We start from the raw sequence: 21,257 nt of genomic DNA, 5'->3' as shown, positions 1-21,257 counted from the left end.
TTATTTTTTGAGTTGTCTATGATGGCCATTCTGACTGGAGTTAGGTGTTATCTCAGTGTCATTTTAATTTGCATCTCCTTGATGATTAGTGAGACTGTACGTTTTTTCATACATCTGTTAGCAGCTTTTATGTCTTCTTTTGAGAAATGTCAATTCATGCCTTTAGCCCACTTTGTAATAGGGCTGTTTGTTTTCCTCTCTTCAGCATATTTGAGTTCCTTTTAACTCAGGTCACTCTATAAAAAGATACTTGCACACGTATGTTTATTGCAGCATTGTTCACAATAGCAAGAACATGGAACCAACCATGTGACCCTTTAAAAGAGGACTGAATTTTTAAAATGTGGTATGTATACACAATGGAATACTACGTAGCCATAAAGAGGAACAAAATCATAAACTTTGCAGCAATCTGGATGGAATCAGATTTTATAATACTGAGTGATCTCTCACAGAAACAAAGAACTGAGTATCACATGTTCTCACTCATAAGTGGACCTTGAACAACTACCATATTACTATAAGAAAAGAATTGAAAGTGGCAGGAAACTGTGGGGAGGGTGTGGGGAGGATGGGGAGGTGGAATTGACAGTAGTCAGTATCTGCCTGGGGAAGGGGCACACCTCATCGATAAGGGTAACTACACGGTGAATATTATACCAAGCCCTGAATTGTACCCACAATTTTAAATAAAAATTAAAAGAGAAAAAAAGGAAAAAAAGATGTATAAAGCTGTAAAATTTAATTTAATTTAATTTTAAAAGAATGATTTGAGTTTCTGTGGGTATAGTCCCAATAGAGGGATTGCTGTGTCACATGGAAGGGCAATTTCTAGTTCTTTCAGAAATCGCCACACTGTCTTCTAAAGAGGTTGCACTAGTTTACATTCCCACCAGCAGTGTAGAAGTGTTCCTTTTTCTCCGCATCCTTGCCATCATCTGTTGTTGTTTGTCTTATTAATGATGGCCATACTTATTGGTATTAGGTGGCATCTCAATGTGGTTTGGTGATTTTTTTTTTTTTAAATCCATCAAAGACATTTTCAAGTAATTGTTTTCACCACCCTTGTACATTTCACCTATTATCTGGGAAAAATTAAGCATTTGGCACCAAAAAATAATGCTAAGCAGCAACTTCTAGGGAGAATGGCATAGCTGAATTGGTGATCAAAAAGAACTAAAAGAGTTTCAAAGGCGATTAGCTCCTAAGATTGCTACCAGGGTATCAGAACGGTAGCTGCCCTTTCTGTCTTCCACACATTCCCTTGCGCTGACCAAGATGTTGTTTGTAACAACTTTGTGAATTAAACTTTCTTTTATTCCTATGTTAATAATTACCTATTTCACAAATATGTCTTTGCTTAGACTTGAAAAATATACAGGATATTTCCTCAAGGTGGCCTCTAGGGATAGTGAAAGAGCACAATCAAGGAAGTTTAACTGACTGAGTGCCAGAAATTGCCCTGAATTAGTAGTAGCATTTGATCCTTTTGATTTAAGTTGTAATCTTTTTTTGTTTTGTTTTGTTTTGAGTTGGAGTCTCACTTCATCACCCAAGCTGGAAAACAGTGGCATGCTCATGGCCAAGCCAGGATCAACCTTTTGAGCTCCAGCAATCCTTCAGTCTCAGCCTTCCAAGTAGCCGGAACAACAGCTGTGCGCTACCACACTTGGCTAATTTTTTGATTTACTGTAGAGATGAAGTCTTATCATGTTGCCTAAGCTGGTCTCAAACCAGCGGGCTCAGGCAATCCACTCACCCTCAGCCTCCCAAAGCACGGGACTAGAGGCTGAGCCACTGAGCCCAGTTATCATTTTCAAAAATTATATGATCTCGTTAGCTTTCACTTCCCACTAATATCATGAAATGGTCTCACTAAAAATTATGCCTTTAAGACGTATTAATGAGCCTGATTTTACATTTTTACTTACATGTATAGTATGTTTGACATGGATATGTTAGTCTTTAATTCTACTTAATAGAGTTTCTTATATTTTTCTATTTTGGTTTCATTTAAGTATTCTCCAGTAGTTTTCAATTTGGATACTTCAAATTCTAGATCTTTAATTATGAGTTCCATGTTATTTCTTATGGAAGCTATATCATTCTCCTTTACTTTTTTCTAAGCTCACTTGAGACTCTTTCAGTTTCTAAAACAAACTAAAAGGATACATTTTTAAATTAATTATAACCTGAATAATTACATTTGCTTCCTTGCATTTTAAGTCAGTGATTCAGAGAACAATTTTAAGTTAATAAAAAAAGCTGAAGTTTAAAATGTTTATCTGCAACGTCAACTAAATCGATCCATTACGTTGGAATCAGATCTGAATGATAAAGACAGACTAAATCATTCTAACATCAGTACTTATGTAATCTGATAATTCAAAGAATAATCAAATCCATTTAAAATGTTAAAACTTTAACAAACTTAAGAATAATTTTAAAGTACAGTACAATTTCTAAATCATAATTTTTCCTTTTCCTCATAATCTTGTTTTATGCAGACTAGCATTAACACATGATTCTGTACTGAGAATCATTATTTTGAAAGATCAATTTTGTAATATAAGGATGGAAATGGAAATACTTGAAAGGAGAAACATATATCACTTTCCTTTCAAAAATCTACAAAACAAATGGCTATAAGGGAAGTAGATGAAACATTACCTGTCTATCTAGCTATCTATCATCTATCTACACATATACACGCATACACACATACAATATGTTTAAAATATAATTTTCAGTGAAATTGTGGGCACATTACAGATAAGAAAACAACCTACTGAAGAACTCATCTGTAGATTGACTTCTTATAATTTTTCTACTACATTCTGCAGTGCTCTTTCTTCAATCTCCCCTTAATACTCTTCTGTGTGATCATATATTACCATATTCTTTTTGGTATAGTTTTTGAGGTTTACTATTTCTTCCAATTTCTTTTTCTGCTTCTCTAGTTTTTCACAATTCTTTTGTAATGTTTTCATAAATATTAACTCCGGTTGGAGAACTTGAAACTTTTTATCCAGATGTAGACATTTTGAAGATAAAATTTCCAGTTCTGCTGTAATATCAGCAGCAATCTGCATGAATAAAATAATACAGCTAGGTACTGGTGGAAGTCAGTTAAGATTAGTCTAATGCAAAACCAGTAACAGATTTTAAAATAAACTCAGTTGTAGTAAAATTTTATCTCCAGTGCACTAGATTCTTCAAATGTGGACCCTTAAATGACTCAGAAAATTGAGAAGAAAGTTAAAGTCACCAGCAGTCACAAAACCATGTTATTTACTTTCATCGGCTTTGCCAGACAACATTTGCACTTGATCTTCAACTTTATTTTTCTATGATTGCTTCTTATCTTTCCTCCTTCCATTGCCACCTCTGTGTAGAAAGTCTCTAATCCCTTAACACATCATCACTCCCCATAATCTCTAAACAATTTTTAGAGACATCATATTGAGTTATTTAGGCCTAAGTAAATAAATGGCTGTCAGAATAAGACTTTGAAAAATAATACTTTAATTAATGAATCCTGTAAATATGGACTCCAATGCCATGAGGCTTTCTTTCAACTGCAAATGTGTTGTGCTAATCTGAGTTACATCCTAAGGAGTAATGATTCTTGAAGATAAGGCCACTGAATACATAACCCAGAAATAAATCTATGTATTTATAGCCATCTGATTTTCAACAAAGGCACCAAGAACATATAAAGTGCTGCTTAGAAGCAGTCAGAGAAGCAGATTCAAGTTTTGTGGTATGGCATACCAGAACAGCTGCTGCCAGATCTTTTCAGTTATTAAAGTAGCATTAAGCTACAAATCCCAATTCCAGTGATACTATGAAGAAAGGCATGTTAATTTTGTGCCCTGAAACTTTACCAGAGTCATGTACCTGTGCTAGGAGGTTTTTAGATGACTCTCTTGGAATTTCAAGGTATAGGATTATATCGTCTGCAAAGAGGGATAGCTTAACTTTCTCTTTTCCTGTTTGGACACCCATGATTTCCTTCCCTTGCCTGATTACCCTAGCAAGGACTTCCAGCACTATGTTGAATGGGGAGTGGGGTAGGGGGAGTGGGCAACTGAGTCTTGTTCCTGTTTTCAGGGGCTTCTAACTTCTATTCATTGAGCAGTATGTTGGCTGTGGGTTTATTATAGATGATTCTTACTGTTTGGGGGAATGTTCTTTCTATGTCTAGATGTTCAAGGGTTGTTATCAAGAGGGGATGCTGCATTTTTCCTAATGCTTTTTCTGCATCTAATGATATGATCATGTGACTGTTTTTACATCTGTTAATGTACTGAATTATGCTTATGGTCTCACACATGTTAAGCCAGTCCTGCATCCCAAGAATGAAGCCAACTTGGTTGTGGTAGATGAAACATGACATGTGCTGTTGGGTATTATTTGCTATAAAAGATAAGACAGACAAGTGGGACCTCATCAAAGTGAAAATCTTTTCTTTTGCATGCAAAAGAAACCATCAAGAGAGTGGGGAGACAAGTCACAGAAGGGGAAAATATTTGCTAACTGTATATCTGACTGGAGGGGTGGGGTTGGGCAACCCCTCCAGGATCCACAAGGAATTCAAACAAACCAAAGGGAAAAAAACAAATAGCCCTATTAAAAAGTGAGCAAAAGGCATGAATAAATACTTTTCCAAAGAAAACATATGAACAGCCAACAGGTACATGAAAAAATGCTCAGCCTCACTCATCATCAGAGAAATGAAAATCAAAACCACATTGAGATTCCACCTAACTCCAGTAAGGATGACCATCATTAATACATCAAAAAAACTACAGATGCTGATGTTGGTATGGAGAAAATGGACAACTTCTTCACTATTGGTGGAAGTGCAAACTAGTTCAATGTTATGGAAGACAGTGTGGTGATTTTTAAAAGAACTAGAAATCTACCTTCCATATGACCTAGCAATCCCACTCCTGGGAACATACCCAGAGGAACCTGGTTTATTCTACAAAAAAGATAGTTGCATCTGCATGTTTACTGGAGCACTATTCACAGTAGCAAAAAGATGGAACCAACCCTGCTGCCCATGGAAAGTGGACTGGATGAAGAAAATGTGGTACATATACATTCTGGAGGATTACACAGCCATAAAGAATAAATATGGACTTCACCGCAAATAGGATGGGTTTAGAGTTCATAATACTCAGTGATTTATCACAGAAACAAATAACTGAATACCACATGTTTTCGCTCAAAAGTGGGTCCTGAACATTTATCACAATACTACAAGAGAGGGATTGGCAGTAGTGGCATGCTACAGGGGAGCGTGGAGGGGCACATGACATCACTAAGGGTCCCTGCTGATCCTAAACTAGGGAAAGTGAGGAGCAGTTGAAGATCCAAACTGCACCTGCATGCAGACTCCTGATGTCCCTAATCCTGATCTGTACCTCACGTCTTTATAATAAAGATTTTTAAAGGGCAAATTTAGAATTGTTTTGGTCACGAGAAAAACATGAGCATTTGCCTGAACAACTTTTCTCTATTAGACTAAGTGGTTTCTATTGTATATTTAATTGCTTAAAAGACATTTAGAATGAAAGCTTTACTATGTCAGTATCTCAAGATGCAGTTATTGGTATGTTACAATGTGTTTAATTGCATCCAAAAACTGCTAAGTTACAATATTTTCAATTTCTGCAAGGATAGGTTCCAATCATATCAAATATTATTTCTTTCTACTCAAATTTATGAGAAAAGATTATCTCTCATAAAAAAGCAATATAAAAAGGGGCTAAACTTCTCTTCCATAGAATAGACAAGTGCTGAAGCATAAGGTCAATGAGAATCAGAACAGTCCAGGAAAACTTCATGAAGAAGGGGAAATTGTGCACCAGGTCTGAATGAATGAAGACAGATGAACAGAAACTGAAAGAGCAAGAAGGATAGCATGAGTGAGGCAGAGAGATAAGGAAGTCAGCCTAATTTACCCTGAGGATAAAGTGCAATGGCAAAAACCTTATGTCCACACAGTAACTTGTAAATGAATATTCTTAGCAGCATTAGTCATAATAGACAAAAAGCGAAAAAAAAATCAATCTAAAAATCCATCAACTGAATACTCAACGAGCATCAACATTTAATCCTAACCAAACATTACTTTAAATTTTCTTTCAGGATATGCAAAAAAATCTTTCTTGTTACTTTTCTTTCTTTTTCCTTATTTTCACATTGATACAGGCTTTCTTGTAATCGATCACACTCATTGATTAACTCTTTATTTTTCTCTTCTAGCAGAAGATGTTGCTTTTCTCTCTGAAGACATTGGTCTTGGAGGTTAATGATCATCTTTTGTTGATTGCCAACCTTGCTGTGAATCTCATCCAGTTGCTGTCGGAGCAGCATATTTTCACTTCGTAGCTGTGATAATCTCTCCTCTGCAGCTTTCTGCTCTCCGATGTGTTTGTCCACTTTACCTTGCTCATGTTGATACCTTTCTTCAATTTCCTCCATCTGACACCGTGTTTGGCTGAGGGCTCTCTGCACACATTCTAAAGTCAACGTCTTTTCTCTGAGAGCATCTCTAATGTAGTGGAGTTTCATTGTTAAGCTACTGAATTTTCTTTCAACTTTGGAAAGTAGTTGAGAAAGACTCTTGTCGCCTAGTAAGCCAGACACATCTAAATGTCTTTCTTTTTGTAATTGGAGTCTCACTCTGTCCCCCAGACTGGAGTGCAGTGGCCACTCCCAGCCACCGCAGCCTCAACCTGCTGGGCTCCAGCAATCCTTCCATCTCAGCCTTCCTAGTAGCTGGAACTACAGGCACGCACTACCATGCCCGGCTAATTTTTTTTTTATTATTGTAGAGATTAGGTCTCGCCAAGTTGCCCAGGTGGGTCTCAAACCCATGGGCTCAGGCAATCCACTCACCTCAGTCTCAAAATGTCTTTTGTCCTGTGAATGAAACCACTCACCACTTGCTCTCTGGAAAGCAGGTGCTAGGTCTCTCTTTGATGCCTCACTTTGACCACGATGGTGTAGAGGAGTAGACAGGCTGAAACAGTCTAATTTGACTTTTGCTTCTAGTCTTTCCTATTTGTGTTTCTCCTTCTTCAGCTTAGGATTCAGTATTATATCTTCAGCTGAAGGTGATCTGTCCCCTAACTTGGGAAACTTTTTGTATTGATGTTTCCTTATAGAGTTTGATAGTCTTTTCGAGATTTGCATTCTTTTCTTCTACAATTTCAATGTCCTTACAAAATTTCTTTTTCTTTTCCTGGTTCTGACTTCTTATTTTTTCTATTTCCAGTCTTAGTTTGGCAATTTCTGTCTTCAACGTGCAATTTTCATGTAACAGAAACAGTACTATTTTTCCTTTTCACAACTGTAAGAAGTCTAAGTAAGAGAAAGGAAACTTTTAGCCTTAATAAAAATAACTTAATAAAAATAACCTGGCACAATTTCCTCTGAAATTAATGAATAACCTGTAGTTTTGTACATGAAAGGGATGACATCAGTGGATAGATAACTAGAGAAAAGTTTCATCAAAACCTGAAACCTTATAAACCATAAATTCCCACAAGGTCAAAAATGTTGATGAAGACAATGAATCCATGAGAGTAAAAAAAGAGACCATTAGAGTGTTTTGAAAATCTCATAATTGAAAGAGCCTTTTTCTGAATTATAAAAACCCACAGGCATAAAATAAAATATTAATACATTTGACTACATTAAAAAATCAAGTTTACACTCCAATGTCTAAGCAATATACTAGCCCCCATTAAGAATCTTAGCTGTGTGCATATTTGGGGAGTGAAATTTTCCAAAGTTTTTAAGGTTCCTTTTCCCTGGGAATGGTCTATAGATATTCTACCTTGCTAATGTTTTATAGTCAGTTATAGAAATTACATGTATTGATGAATAATAAATCTAAGGACCCCCACCCTAAGTGGTACTACATATAAACATCAATTAACTCATTTAGTTATTACAGCTCTGAAAAGGAGATGTTAAACATAAAAGCCAGCTTATGGTCCTACTTGTAGTACACCTCCACCAAATCATAGTTACTTCTGTGGAGTAAATGTAGAATACTAAAGAAGCCTTATGTTTAAAACACTATTAAAAAAAAAAAAAAAAACACTAAGATAAAGTTTATAGATCTCCTCATATAAAATCATGAGATTAGTTTCTATCACAATAACTTTAGTTTCCAATGTTTGAAGCAGTAATAAATATGAAATAGGGGGAAAGACGTGGAACTATTTTACTTGGGAACAAAATATATATCAGGAAATTACTAAGTTTATATTATAGCATATCATTATTTTCCAAAGCGCTTGGGACTGAAATAAGATACTACTGAGGTGCCAAATTTATAATAAATGAGTATAGCTATGTGGGTTTTTTTAAAGATGAGATAATATTTTGGATTTTATACCTAAATTATATATATGATATATACATATAAACTCAAAGGAAAATTACAAGCAATACCGATGACATCAAGATAGCAATATAAAGATTTTACCAAAGATTACTTTATGTCACTCAAGTCATTTCGGACGGTCTCTGATTCCATATCTGGTGTTCTCAGAGTCAGCTCAACTTGTTGTTTTGCTTCAAATTCTTTCTGATATTGCTCTTCTTTTTTCTTAACGGTTCCTTAATTTGTTTATATAATATATCAGTATCTGTTTTCTTCTCTTCTTTTTTTGAGGGGGATCTGCAGTTAAATATACATATCTTAACTTTCCTTTCATTAAAAAATAAAATGCTCATTTTGAGATAGCCTCTTTGTATGCTGGTTCATTATCCTAATACAACCTCTATGTGCTGGAATACTTTTTTCTTTCTAGTTCTAGTTTTTTCACTTCAGTCTCCTCCAAAAGACAAATATATTTGAACGGTAATCTGAAAAGAACATTGTGTTAATATATATGTTTCTGTTTTTAGTAACTCCTGTAAATATTATAGAAAAGGATACTGAAAATTCTTCATGAGAGGTACAAGTTGAAAATTACCTCTTTTACTGGATAAAAAAAATGCACATATACACAAAGGAATATTACACAGCCATAAAGAAGAACAAAATCATGAACTTCACAGCAACGTGGATGGACTTAGAGTCTATAATACTGAGTGATCTTTCACAGAAACAAAGAATTGAGTATCCCATGTTCACACTCATAAGTGAACCCTGAACAATTATAATACTATAAGAGAATGACTGGCAGCAGTGGGAAACTGCCAGGAGGGGGGCAGTAAAGTGGGATTCCCAATAGTGGAAATCTGCCTGGGAAGGTGGGGGCACATCTCATTAACATGGGTACCTGCGTAATGAACATTTGTATTTGTATACCTCACCCTGAATTGTTCCCCACATCCTTAAAATAAAAAAATTAAAAGAAAAAAATTACCTCTTTTATCTCACAGTCATAAGTAATCCTCAATCAGGACAGATCACTGAGAGTTAACTAACTTTTAAAAAGTCACTATTTGTTAACAAGTTTTTAAATTTATGAGAAACAATTTTTCAACTTTATGAAATATCGCTGGCATCCCTATCATGACTCACAGTACAAAACAGCACCTTCTGATGTTTTTCACACAACATACCTCAGTAGATTACAATTAACTAAGACTAGACTAAGAAGTTTAATATCAGTGTCCTCATAAATTTCATGTTTCCTTCATGGGTAACATTTTCAACTTATCTCAATGATCATTATGTATTTTGTAAACAATTTTAAAGTCCCTCTAGGAAGAATACAGGATTTCACATTTAATTAAATAATCAAGAATAAAATTTCCAACATAAAATTTTGAGTTAATTTATCTGCAGAGGAGTGTTGAATAACCTAACCAGTAATCACTTTCTAATTTACTTTATATTCCATGCTTATTAAGAATAAACCCGTACAAATGTTTTAAAACAATTCTGAATTGAGACAAATGTCCATTTCATGCTCTGTTGTTTGAATTGCAAATTAATACAAACTTTCTTGAGAACAGTTTAGAAATATTCATCAAAGTCCTCTTTAAATTTTTTCTATACTTTAACCAAATAAATATATTAAAGAATTTATTCAAGACAAATAGAAATGTAAGAAAAGATTTACAAAAAAATCTTTTGTGCAGCATTCACACAATACAAAAGTTTTAAGACCTCAGTATTTAATTTGCTAAATAAATAATGAAATTTCCCTATGATGGACTTCTATACAGCCATTAAAATTATGACTTAAAAGAATATTCATTTAAATATTAGTAGAAGTATTGACAGTTAAGAACGTGTGATGTTATTTGAAAATATTTTATACTCCACAAGACCCAGATGTTTTCTCTCTAGTTAACTCTATGAAAAAAGACAGCACTTACAATAATTTTGCAACATAGCTTTAGTATAAAGTAAATAGTTCAAATATGACTTTAAGACCATGATGTCATACTTTAAACTGCAGTGATCTTGATCCAGTTCAACTTTTCCATGCTCTAATTGTGATTTTGCTTCATTTAGCTTCTTTTCTTGTACACTAAGCTTCTTTTTCATTTTTTTCACTTTTGCTGTAAGTTGTTTACAGTAATTGTTTTTTTAATTCTCCCAATGTTTCATGAGATGGATGTTCCCAGATTTTAAGTAAACAAATATAATCTGTATCAGGGGAAAAAAATAGAAGCAAATTATATGATCACTATTTTGGTATCAACGAGTGTGAATTGTAACATTCACTGATTCATACATTGAACAAACATATACTGAGTACCTACAAATGTGGATGATGTTAGAGGGAGCTCTGCAGGTAAAACAGACAAGAACTCTGCTCTTGTTTAGCTTATAGTGAAAAACAAATATTAAAAAAGAACAATGCAGCCGGGCTCAGTAGCTCAGCCTGTAATCCTGCATTTTGGGAGGCTGAGGTGAGTGGATTGCCTGAGCCCACAGGTTCGAGACCCACCTGGGCAACTTGACGAGACTTTGTCTCTACAATAAATCAAAAAATCAGCCAGACGTGGTAGTGCATGCCTGTAATTCTGGCTACTTGGAAGGCTGAGGCAGAAGGATCATCGGAGCCCAGCAGGTCGAGGCTACGGTGGCCGGGAGCAGCCACTGCACTCCAGTCTGGGTGACAGAGTGAGTCTCCAACTCAAAAAAAAAGAACAATGCTAAATTTAGATAGATGCTTTAAGAAAGCAGATTTCTATCATCTATAGTGGCTGGGCCCAGGGACTACTTCCCTGAAGAAAAGATGGCTATAAGGAGAAATGATGGGGAAAGGAAGACATTCTAGCCAGTCTGTGGCATGTGCTGAAGTCTTGGGTACTAATTTTCTTCTACCCTGATACAACCAAAATACGCAAAGTACAATAGACAGCGATCATCAAGACACTGGACTTCACGCAAAGAAGACAATGATTCATGGAAGACAGAAAACAAAGTAACCCTTATGAATGTCAAGATCCCTGGCTTGGCTGAGTATCCAGGATGTGACACGGGAGACAAAAAAGAGGTAGAATCTACCAGACTCCCTGAATTCAAGTGATGAAGTGGAGAGCCTGTTAGAACTAAAGCAGAGAGAGATTACAAGACAGGGCATTGGAGATAGAAAAGTAAAAGAACTTGTGGCATCTGCAGAGACCCTCCTGGGTATTTAGCAGAGTAATGAATAGTACACATGTACTTAGAAATTACTCGAGGCTGAGGGGGGAAAAGCATCTTAAACATTTAGAGAAAACTGTACCTAGTGCTCATATAATGCAAGGAAAATTGTTAATTCCCATGAACCAAGTCAGAAAAACTCAGACTTCTCAGGACACTGAATAATCACAAAAGTCTCTCCTCAGGAGTAAGAATCAACCCAAATCATAAAAGCAACAAAAATATCAAGCTGTTTATAAGTAACAAAAAAATCATCAGCAATAAACAAGGTCATTTCTTCATGAATAAAAAAGACCTAACAGTAACGGTCCTAAATATTTATGCACCTCCTAACAAGACAGCTTCAAAACACATGAAGCCATAGCAGATAGAACTAAATAAATAAATAAATAAATTCACAAATAGAGTCTGAGATTTCAATACAGCTTACTCAAGTGATAAAGCAAGTCGATGGAACTCAAAAAGAACAAAGTAGACCTGGATAACATCATGTTTCCCACATATCCCCAGAATGCTTACCAAAATGTGGCCTGAAATACATTGCATGCCATATGAAAAATCTTAATAAAACAATTAAGTCAATATGATTGAAGCTACAAGAAGTATGTTCCGTGCCCACAAAGCAATTAACCTAGAAATCAGTCATCAAAATTCTCTGTAAAGTCTCATTTATTTGGAAACTAAGTAATGCATATCTAAATAAGTCTGGGTCAAAGCAGTTGGAACTAAATGAAAATGAAAACATAATTATCAGAAGTTGTGGAATGCAGCTACAAAAGTACTTAAATAAAGCATTTTTAGTCCTGAACATCTCAATTAAAAGAGTCAGTAACCTTGACTTCTACCTGATGAAATCAGTAAAAAGAAAAGTAAATCCAAGAAAACAGAGCAAATAAAATATTAAACATCTATTATTACCTAAATGTTTGTGTTCCCCAAAATTTGTATGCTAAAATATAATCAAGGGGTGATTTTATCAGGGGGTGGTGGCTTTTTGAGATGATTATGGCAAGGGGACAGAACCCTCACAAATGGGATTAGTGCTCTAATATGAGAGACCCAGAAAACTCTTTTACCTTTTCTAATATGAGTGGAGGAAAAAAACATGTGTGAGCAGAGGAGAAAAAAACATATACGAACCAGGAAGAAATCCCTCATCAAACACCAAACATGACAGCACATTTATCTTGTACTCTCATCCTCCAGCTCTGTGAGATACAAATTTCTGCTGTTTATAGGCCACCCCGTCTATTGTATTTCTTTTTTTTTTTTTAGTTGAAGTCTCACTCTGTCTCCCAGACTGGAGTGCAGTGACACACTCCCAGCCACCGCAGCCTCGACCTGCTGGGCTCCAGTGTTGGGAACCATTTTAAGAATAACAGCCATCTTATATAAGCCTTCTTCTTCCTCCTCAGAAAAGCCCAAACTACAACACCTCCCTCACTTCCTCTCCTCATATCACCCCACTACTCTTCCTCCTATCAAGAGCTGCCACATGTCCTATCTCTGCCCGCCCCTCCTTGCTATGTATATAAGCAGTCGCCTAACAATAAAATTTTGAGGCTTGATCAGAACTTTGTCTTGCTTCCATTCTGTGTGTCTCCTGTCTCTCTCTCTCTCACCAGCAGCAGGTAGTCCTCCTCGCGCCCCTGTTGTACATGCCCCGCTGGTCGGGACACTCCAGCAATCCTTCTGCTTCAGCCTTCCAAGTAGCTTGAACTACAGGCATACACTACCACACCTGGCTAATTTTTTGATTTATTGTAGAGATGAGGTCTCACCAAGTTGCCCACGGGCTCAGGCGATTTACTCACCTCTGCCTCCCAAAGCACGGGATTACAGGCTGAGCCACTGAGCCCGACCAGTCTATGATATTCTTTAAAACAGTGGGCCACAAGGACTGTGACATCAGAGAAGAAACCAACATAGTTAAAAAAACCCAAGCACTATGAAGATAATAATAAAACTGATAAACCTCTGATCTTTGCAGTTTGCTTAGGAAAAAGAGAAGATACAAATTACTCTTTTTTATTTAAGTCATAGTCTCAATCAGTCATGCAGTGGCATGATCACGGCTCACCACAGCCTTGACCTTGAGGGCTTAAGTGATCTTTCTACCTCAGCCCCTGTGTAGCTGGGACTACAAGCATGCACCATTATCCCTTTCTAATTTTTTTTCTACAGATAAGGTTTCATTACCTTTCCCAGGCTGATCTTGAATTCCTGTGTTCAAGCAATCCTTCTGCCTTAGCCTGCCAAAGTGCTGGGAGTACAGGTGTGAATCACCATGCTCGGCCACAAATTACTAATTTTGAAAATGTGTATTGTGATATTATTACAGATTCTACAAATCCTAAAAAACATAATATAATAAGCTGTATGTGAACTTATGTGACAACTTAGATAGAATAGGCATATTACTTGAAAAATGAAAATTAGCAAAGATCATTCAAAAGGGAACTAATAAACTGAATTGTCCTATGTCTACAAAAGAAAATTTACTCATAGTTGTAACCGTCCAACAACAAAAACTCCAGGCCCAATAGCAAATGCTGGTGAATTCTACCAAACATTTTTAAATGAACAATATAATTTCACAGAAGATTCCCCCTAAAAATGAAAAGGAAGAGTACATCACACTCATTCTGTAATGCTACCAGTAACCAAACCCAAACTAGACAAAAAAAGAAAATCACCTCATGATCAGGAATGTAACAATTCAATTTTTGAAGCCACTAAGATCCTCAAATGGGCAAATAAACAAACTGTGGTAGCCATACAGCAGACTATTGTTCAGTGCAAAAGAAATGACTTTCTAAGAACTATTCTAAAATTCTGTTTTCACCTGCCTGGGTTAATTAAAAAGATATGTCTTCAAGCTCTAAAATTCTTTCTCTCTGTTTAGCCCAGTCTATGGTACAAGTTTTCAACCGTACTTAGCAATTTCTTCAATGACTTTTTCACTTCTGGAGGCTCTATATATTTTAATATCTATCTCTATAAACTGCCTCATTCATATTCTGAATGGTTGCACTTATTTTTTTGGTGTTGGTTTTTAACTTTCTCTTGGAAGTCACCGAGCTTCCTTACAACCTGTATTGTTCGTTTTTTAAACTTTGGTTTTAAGAATTGCCATTTTGGGTAGAATCATTTGTTAGAGAGCTCGCATGTTCTGTTGAGGGTGTTGTACTATCTTGTTTTTTTGTTTGTTTTTTGTTTTTGTTTTTTTACCAGAATTGTTAAGCTGGTTTCTTCTCATCTGGAGAGGAAGTGACTTCTTAATTTTGAATTTACTTTCATTTAGACAGGATATTTTCCCTTCCTTGTGAATGTGACCATAATGCATATTGAGTAGTGTCTGTTGGATATGCTTCTGGGTGCCTTTAAGAGCCAAGACTGTATATGAATGCCTTGGTCATAGACTTACTATGGTAGTTTTCTCATATGAGAGTTGTAGTAACAGTGTATCAAGTGAGTAAAGGCTCTTGGCTTCCTGCAAAGACAGAAAAGCAGAGGTCCAGAGAATCCTCAATCATCCTCCTTTCTGCACTTGAGTCAGCAAGTTTGTATTGGGTGTGCAGTTCAGTCTTCTGGCTAAATGTAACACTTGCAGATAAGAGCCAGATGCAGCAGAAGCAGATGGGCAAATGCTCAGGCTTTGCTTACTGCAAGGAGCTCTCTATTACCTCAGGTGATGGACTGGTCTGTGGAACTTCTAGTGCCCTAAATTGCCTCCTCAGCCCTAGAGTAGGAGAAGAAGTTAGGTGTAGCTGGAAGACCAAGCTCAGCCTTGAATGTTCCAATAACCAGCACAGGAACCTTCCCAGATGGAAGAAGTTTTAGGCGAACTCCTGGTAACATGCACTCTGGTCTTCACAGAGTAATATATGGGTGTTGCAGTCGCTCCACATCATGGACAAGCAGGAAGAAAATGTGCTTCCCTGTTGGGCCCCGACCTCAGGTTCTTCATCACAGTTCAAACGCTGCATCTCCATGCCCCAAGGTAGCTGAGGGGCCACAGAAAACATGTCCCTTGCAATCTTCCAAAAGGGCTTTGGGGAAGAATTCCTTGTAGCTGGCCTATTCAGAATTGTGAGAAAGATGCTACACCTGCTCTTAGTAGAGTGAGGGAGTGACCCTACCTTTTATGCAAGCCTGGGCCTGGTGGGAACATCACTACTGGGGCAAAGCCAGGCCTAACAGTCATGGACTGGTCATCCACAGGCACACCACATCTCAACCCTTTGTGGAAGAAGCCATGGTGGCAGCACGGGTGTTGGATGAGAAGTCCTCCTTCAAGTTCATGCACAAGGACTAGGACCACCTGGCCACGGAGGCAGAAATACACTTCTTCCTCACACAGCCAAGTCCAGTGCAAGCCAAGACTCTAAGGGAAGAGGCAAAGCCATCCCCAGCCAACAAGTGAAGAGCTTCTCAGGCACAGAAAACTACATACTTGAGTTACCTTTTGTCTCAAGAAGGTCTCTCTTGGCTCACTACACTCTCTCTTTCCCTAGAAACAGCCCAACCCCAGGTCCAAATCAATGAAAAATGTAAAACTCCTCTAAATTCAGATAGTCTTGTGTGGCTGTCACAATGTGGAAAGAGAAGAACTGATTGCAGGTGATATGGTGATGTGGGACACAAAGGCTAAGTATTCCTGGGCAGGGCAACATCCCACAATAGGCACACCCAGTAAATGGCCACCTCCATAGCTCAATTCTGGGGGATGTGTGGGTTACACTCCATGAGCTGGCGGCCCATGTAATGCCCTCAAGAAGTTCCCCAATTGCTGTCCACACCAGAGACTGGGCTCACAAGGACACAAGAGCCCTCCATTAGTATGAAAACCAGCAGTCACCCTCAGAGGTAAGGTAAGTCCAAAAAAACCCAACAAACCCCTGGAGGCTTATCTTGGCTTAACTCTAGCTTCCTTCATTTTTTGTGCCCTGTCTTCTTCCTATGATGCCTCCAATTGGCTTCCACGTTTGCTCTTCATCTTTGATTCAAGTCATGATTATTCATCTGTTCATTTGAATCTACCTTCTGAGAAAGAGTGGCATTTGACTTCTCTAGTCAAGCATAATGAGTCAGAACCTATGACTACATTTTACATTTTTTCAGTTTAATTTTTAACATAGTAAATATTGACAAATAAAACTCACATAAATACTCTTTGGGATGTGTAATAATTGTTATCTTCAAATGAAGGGGAATCCCCAAAAAACCTGAAATTGCTTTTTGGATGATGGGCTCCTTATAGTACAGGATTTGCCCCCTAGGTAAGTGTTCTAGGAATCCATCGATTTTTATCTGCAAGTTTTGAAAGGGTGGCATCATGATTTGCAGAAGAAACATCCCATTTGTGACAAACAGGGGACTGGTTCTTGCACCATGACAATGCCCCTGCACACACCACACTAAGTGTCTAGCAGTGTTTGACCAAAAACAGCATGGCCTCCAGGCCTCATCCTCCCTATTCCCCTGATCTCAGCCCAGGCAGCTTTTTTGTATTTCCCCAGATTAAAAAAGAAAATTCTCAAATGGAAATATTTTGCCAATGTTGAAGAGGAGAAACAAAAATCAACAGAAACACTAAAAGTCATGAAAATTGATGAGTTAAAAAACTTCTGAGTAGTGGAAAACATCCTGTTAGGTGTATTGAATCAAACAGAGGACTTTGATGGTGGCTGAAGCTTAAACGTGTAACAATAAATGCACAATTGTGTTTAAATAAGTTGTTTTCGGGGTTCCCCTCTCATATATTTAATATTTTCTCAACAGGTAGAAAATTTAAGTAAATGTCTTACGATCATATACTAAAATACTCTAAGCAACTTAAAGTAAATTAATCCTTTGCTAATTGTGCCAATATGGAAAGTTGTGAAAAATATTTTGAATGAACAAAAGGATGGTTCTTTGAAAGGATACACAAGATTGATGGACCCCTAGCCAGACTAACCAAGAAAAAGAGAGGAAGAAACCCAAATAAAATAAACACAATCAGAAATGTAAAACATCAAGTCACAACTGACCCTGAAGAAATATAAAAGGTTATCAGAGATTACGATCTATACTTGTATGGATTAAAAAAATCAAAAACCTAAATGAAATGGAGGACTTTCTGACAACACACAAACTGCCCAGGTTGAAACAAGAAGAAATTGAGACCTTAAATAGACCAACAACAACACAGAAAACTAACTTTATCATTAAAAAAACTACCAAAAAAAAGCTCTGGGCCAGATGACTTTCCAGCAGAATTCTGCAAAACCTACAAGCAGAAGCTGATACCAATCCAATTGAAAGTGTTCCAGGTCAAAGAGAAAGATGGAAGTCTCCTCACATCATTTTATGAAGCTAATGTCACATTGAAACTCAAAACAGGTAAAGATTCAACAAAGAAAGGGAATGACAGACCAATATCCTTGATGAACATAGGTGCTAAAATTCTCAACAAGATTCTAGCAAACCAGATCCAACAACACATCTCAAATATCATCCACCCTGACCAAGTAGACTTCATTCCTGGGATGCGGGGCTCATTCAAAATCTGTAAGACCATAAGCATGATTAAATACATCAAAAGATATAAAATAAGAACCACATGATTTTATCATGAGACACAGAAAAAGCTTTCAATAAGTCCAGCATCTCTTCTTGATAAAAACCCTTGAACACCTAGGCATAGATAGAACATACCTCAAAATAGTAAGGGCCATCTACAAGAAACCCACAGCCAATATATGGCTAAACAGAAACTAGAACTAGAGCAAAACAAGGCTGCCCCACTCTCATGCCTCCTGTTCAACATAGTGTTGGAAGTCCTAGCTAGAGCAGTCAGACAAGAGAAGAAAATCAGGGGTATCCAAATAGAAAAGGTTGAGTTATCCCTCTCTGAAGATGACATAATCCTACACATTGAAAACCCGAAAACCACCTTGCACTGATCAAAAACCACCTTGCACTGATAAAGGACTTTAAAAAAGTCTCAGGGTATAAAATAAATGTGCAAAGGCACTCATATTCTAATATACCAACAATAAACAAACAAAACCACAAAAAATGCACAATCCCATTCACAATAGTCATACAAAAAAAGGAAATACCTTGGCATCTTCCTAACCAGAGATGTGAAAGACCTTTACAATGGAAATTATAAAACACTGTTCAAAGAAATCAAAGATGACACACACAGATGGAAAAATATTCCATGCTCATGGACTGGAAGAATCAGCCTTGTTAGGATATGCATCTTACCCAAGGCAATCTACAGATTTAATGCAAAACCCATTAAATTACCAGCATGATTCTTCTCAGACCTGGAAATGACAATACAGAAATTTGTATGGAAAAATAAACGACCGTGAATAGTCAAAAAATCCTCACTATAAGAAACAAAGAAGGAGGAGTTACACTTCAAGAATTTAAAGTTTATTGTAAGGCTACAAACATCTAAAAGCCTGGCATTGGCACAAGAACAGTCATATAGACCAATGGAATAGAACAGATATTCCAGAAGTAAAACCTCAATTTCTCAACCAAATCATCTTCAACAAAGCCTCCACCAACAACCACTGGGGAGAGAAGAACCAATTCATTAAGTGGTGCTGAGAAAACTGGCTGACCATATGCAGAAGATTGAAACAAGAGCCCTACATATCACCATACACAAAAATCAAGACTAAATGGATCAAAGACCTAAATGTAAAACCTCAAACTATCAGAACTTTAGAAAATGCAGGAGACACCCTTATGGAAATTGAAACTGGCAACCAATTCCTGATCAAAACCTCAAATGTCCATGCCATAAGAGATAAGATAGACAAGGGGGACCTCATCAAACCGAAAGGCTTCTGCAAAGCAAAAGAAACCATCAAGAGAGTGGGGAGACCGTCCTCAGAATGGGCGGAAAAATTGCCAACTGTATTTATCTGACAAAAGGCTAACATCTGAGATCTACAAGGAATGGAAAAAAAAACTCTATTCCAAATTGGGCAAAATATATGATAGAAAATTCTCAAAAGAAGACATACGAACAACCAACTGAAACATGAAAAAATGCTCAGTCTCACTATTCATAAAAGAAATGCAAATTAAAATCACACTGAGATACCACCTAACTCCAGTACCACCTAACTCCAGTCAAGATGGCCATCATCAGATGCTGGAGAGAATGCAGGGAAGAGGGTACATTTCTACAGTTGGTGGGAGTGTAAACCAGAACAACCTCTGTGGAAAACAGTTTGGTGCTTCCTAAAAGATCTAAAAATTAACCTTCCGTATGACTCCATAATCTCCCTACTGGGAATATACCCCAAGGAACACAAATCACTCTATGAAATAAGTACCTGCACACACATGTGAATTGCAGAATTATTCACAATACCAAAAACATGGAACCAACTGTGCTGCCCATCAAAAGAGACTGGCTAAAAAAATACAGTATGTATACACAGTGGAACATTACACAGACTTAAAGAAGGACAAAATTATGAACTTCACAGCAACTTGGATAGACAAGTCTATTATACTGAGTGATCTATCAGAAACAAAGAGTTGATTAACACATATTCTCACTCAAAAGTGAACCATGAACAATTATCATAATACTGTAAGAAAGAGATTAGCAGTAGTGGGAAACTGCCAGAGGAGGGAATGGGGGAACACCCCATCAACCAGGGTACCTCTGTAATGGCCCTTTGTATACCTGATCCTGAATTGCACCCCACATTATAAAAATAAAAATACACAATGACATATAGCAAGTAAAGTAAAACTATCTTCTGTGTCAGTATCAGAATTCCAATAAGTCTTTGAAACAGTGGGAAAACTTAGCCTTTCAAAATTTACCACTTAGAGTTCTTAACAAGTATATGGAATTGAGTGGAAAAGTTTAGGGCATCAAAACATAAATGTAGAAACATAACTTAATGCTTACGTTTTTAAATCCTCTCTTTACTAAGCTAGTAAGCATTGTCTTGTAAAACAGAGATGCCAACAACATCTGCATTATTTATGTCACATTATTCCAGTAAATTGGGGGAGGATGTCTTAAGAATAAAAAGATTGAATATTTCTAATATTTTAATGTACTTCTTTCTAGAGTCACATTTGTATTAAAAAATTACCTGCTGTTGATGATGACTCATCTTTCATTTCGACTGCAGTATCTGAAACAGAATCATTCATTCCGATGTTAGGCTGTATGGGTTTTGAAACAAGCTAATTCGTAAATAATGTACATTTCATGCAATCTGAGGTTAATAATTCAAGATAAATATGTTCACCACCAAGTTAGCATATTTCTCAGGAGACCCTAAAAAGCAAAACAGACACATAATCAATTATATGTAAATATGGTAAAACCACACTGACAGTCATGCAGTGTTATTCCACTGTAATCTTATGCTTGGCTTTGAAAGTGATAATTTTGGGTTTTGTGCTGGATTTTTGTAGTTGTTGCTAGGGCAGAAACATGACAGAAGTGCAAAAAACCAAATAGAAATCCAGGTTTCATAAAACATACAGTTAGGATTTCAAAAGTCAAGTTATGTTTCAAGTGAATATAACTCAAAAAATGCAGACATCAGTGTGAACGTGCTGCCTGTTGATG

Source organism: Carlito syrichta, unplaced genomic scaffold (genome assembly GCF_000164805.1).
Source record: "Carlito syrichta isolate Samal-C Ts95f unplaced genomic scaffold, Tarsius_syrichta-2.0.1 Scaffold313913, whole genome shotgun sequence".
In the NCBI taxonomy this organism is placed as follows: Eukaryota; Metazoa; Chordata; class Mammalia; order Primates; family Tarsiidae; genus Carlito; species Carlito syrichta.
The sequence above is the reverse complement of the archived record's forward strand: the minus strand, read 5'-3'. Positions refer to the sequence as shown.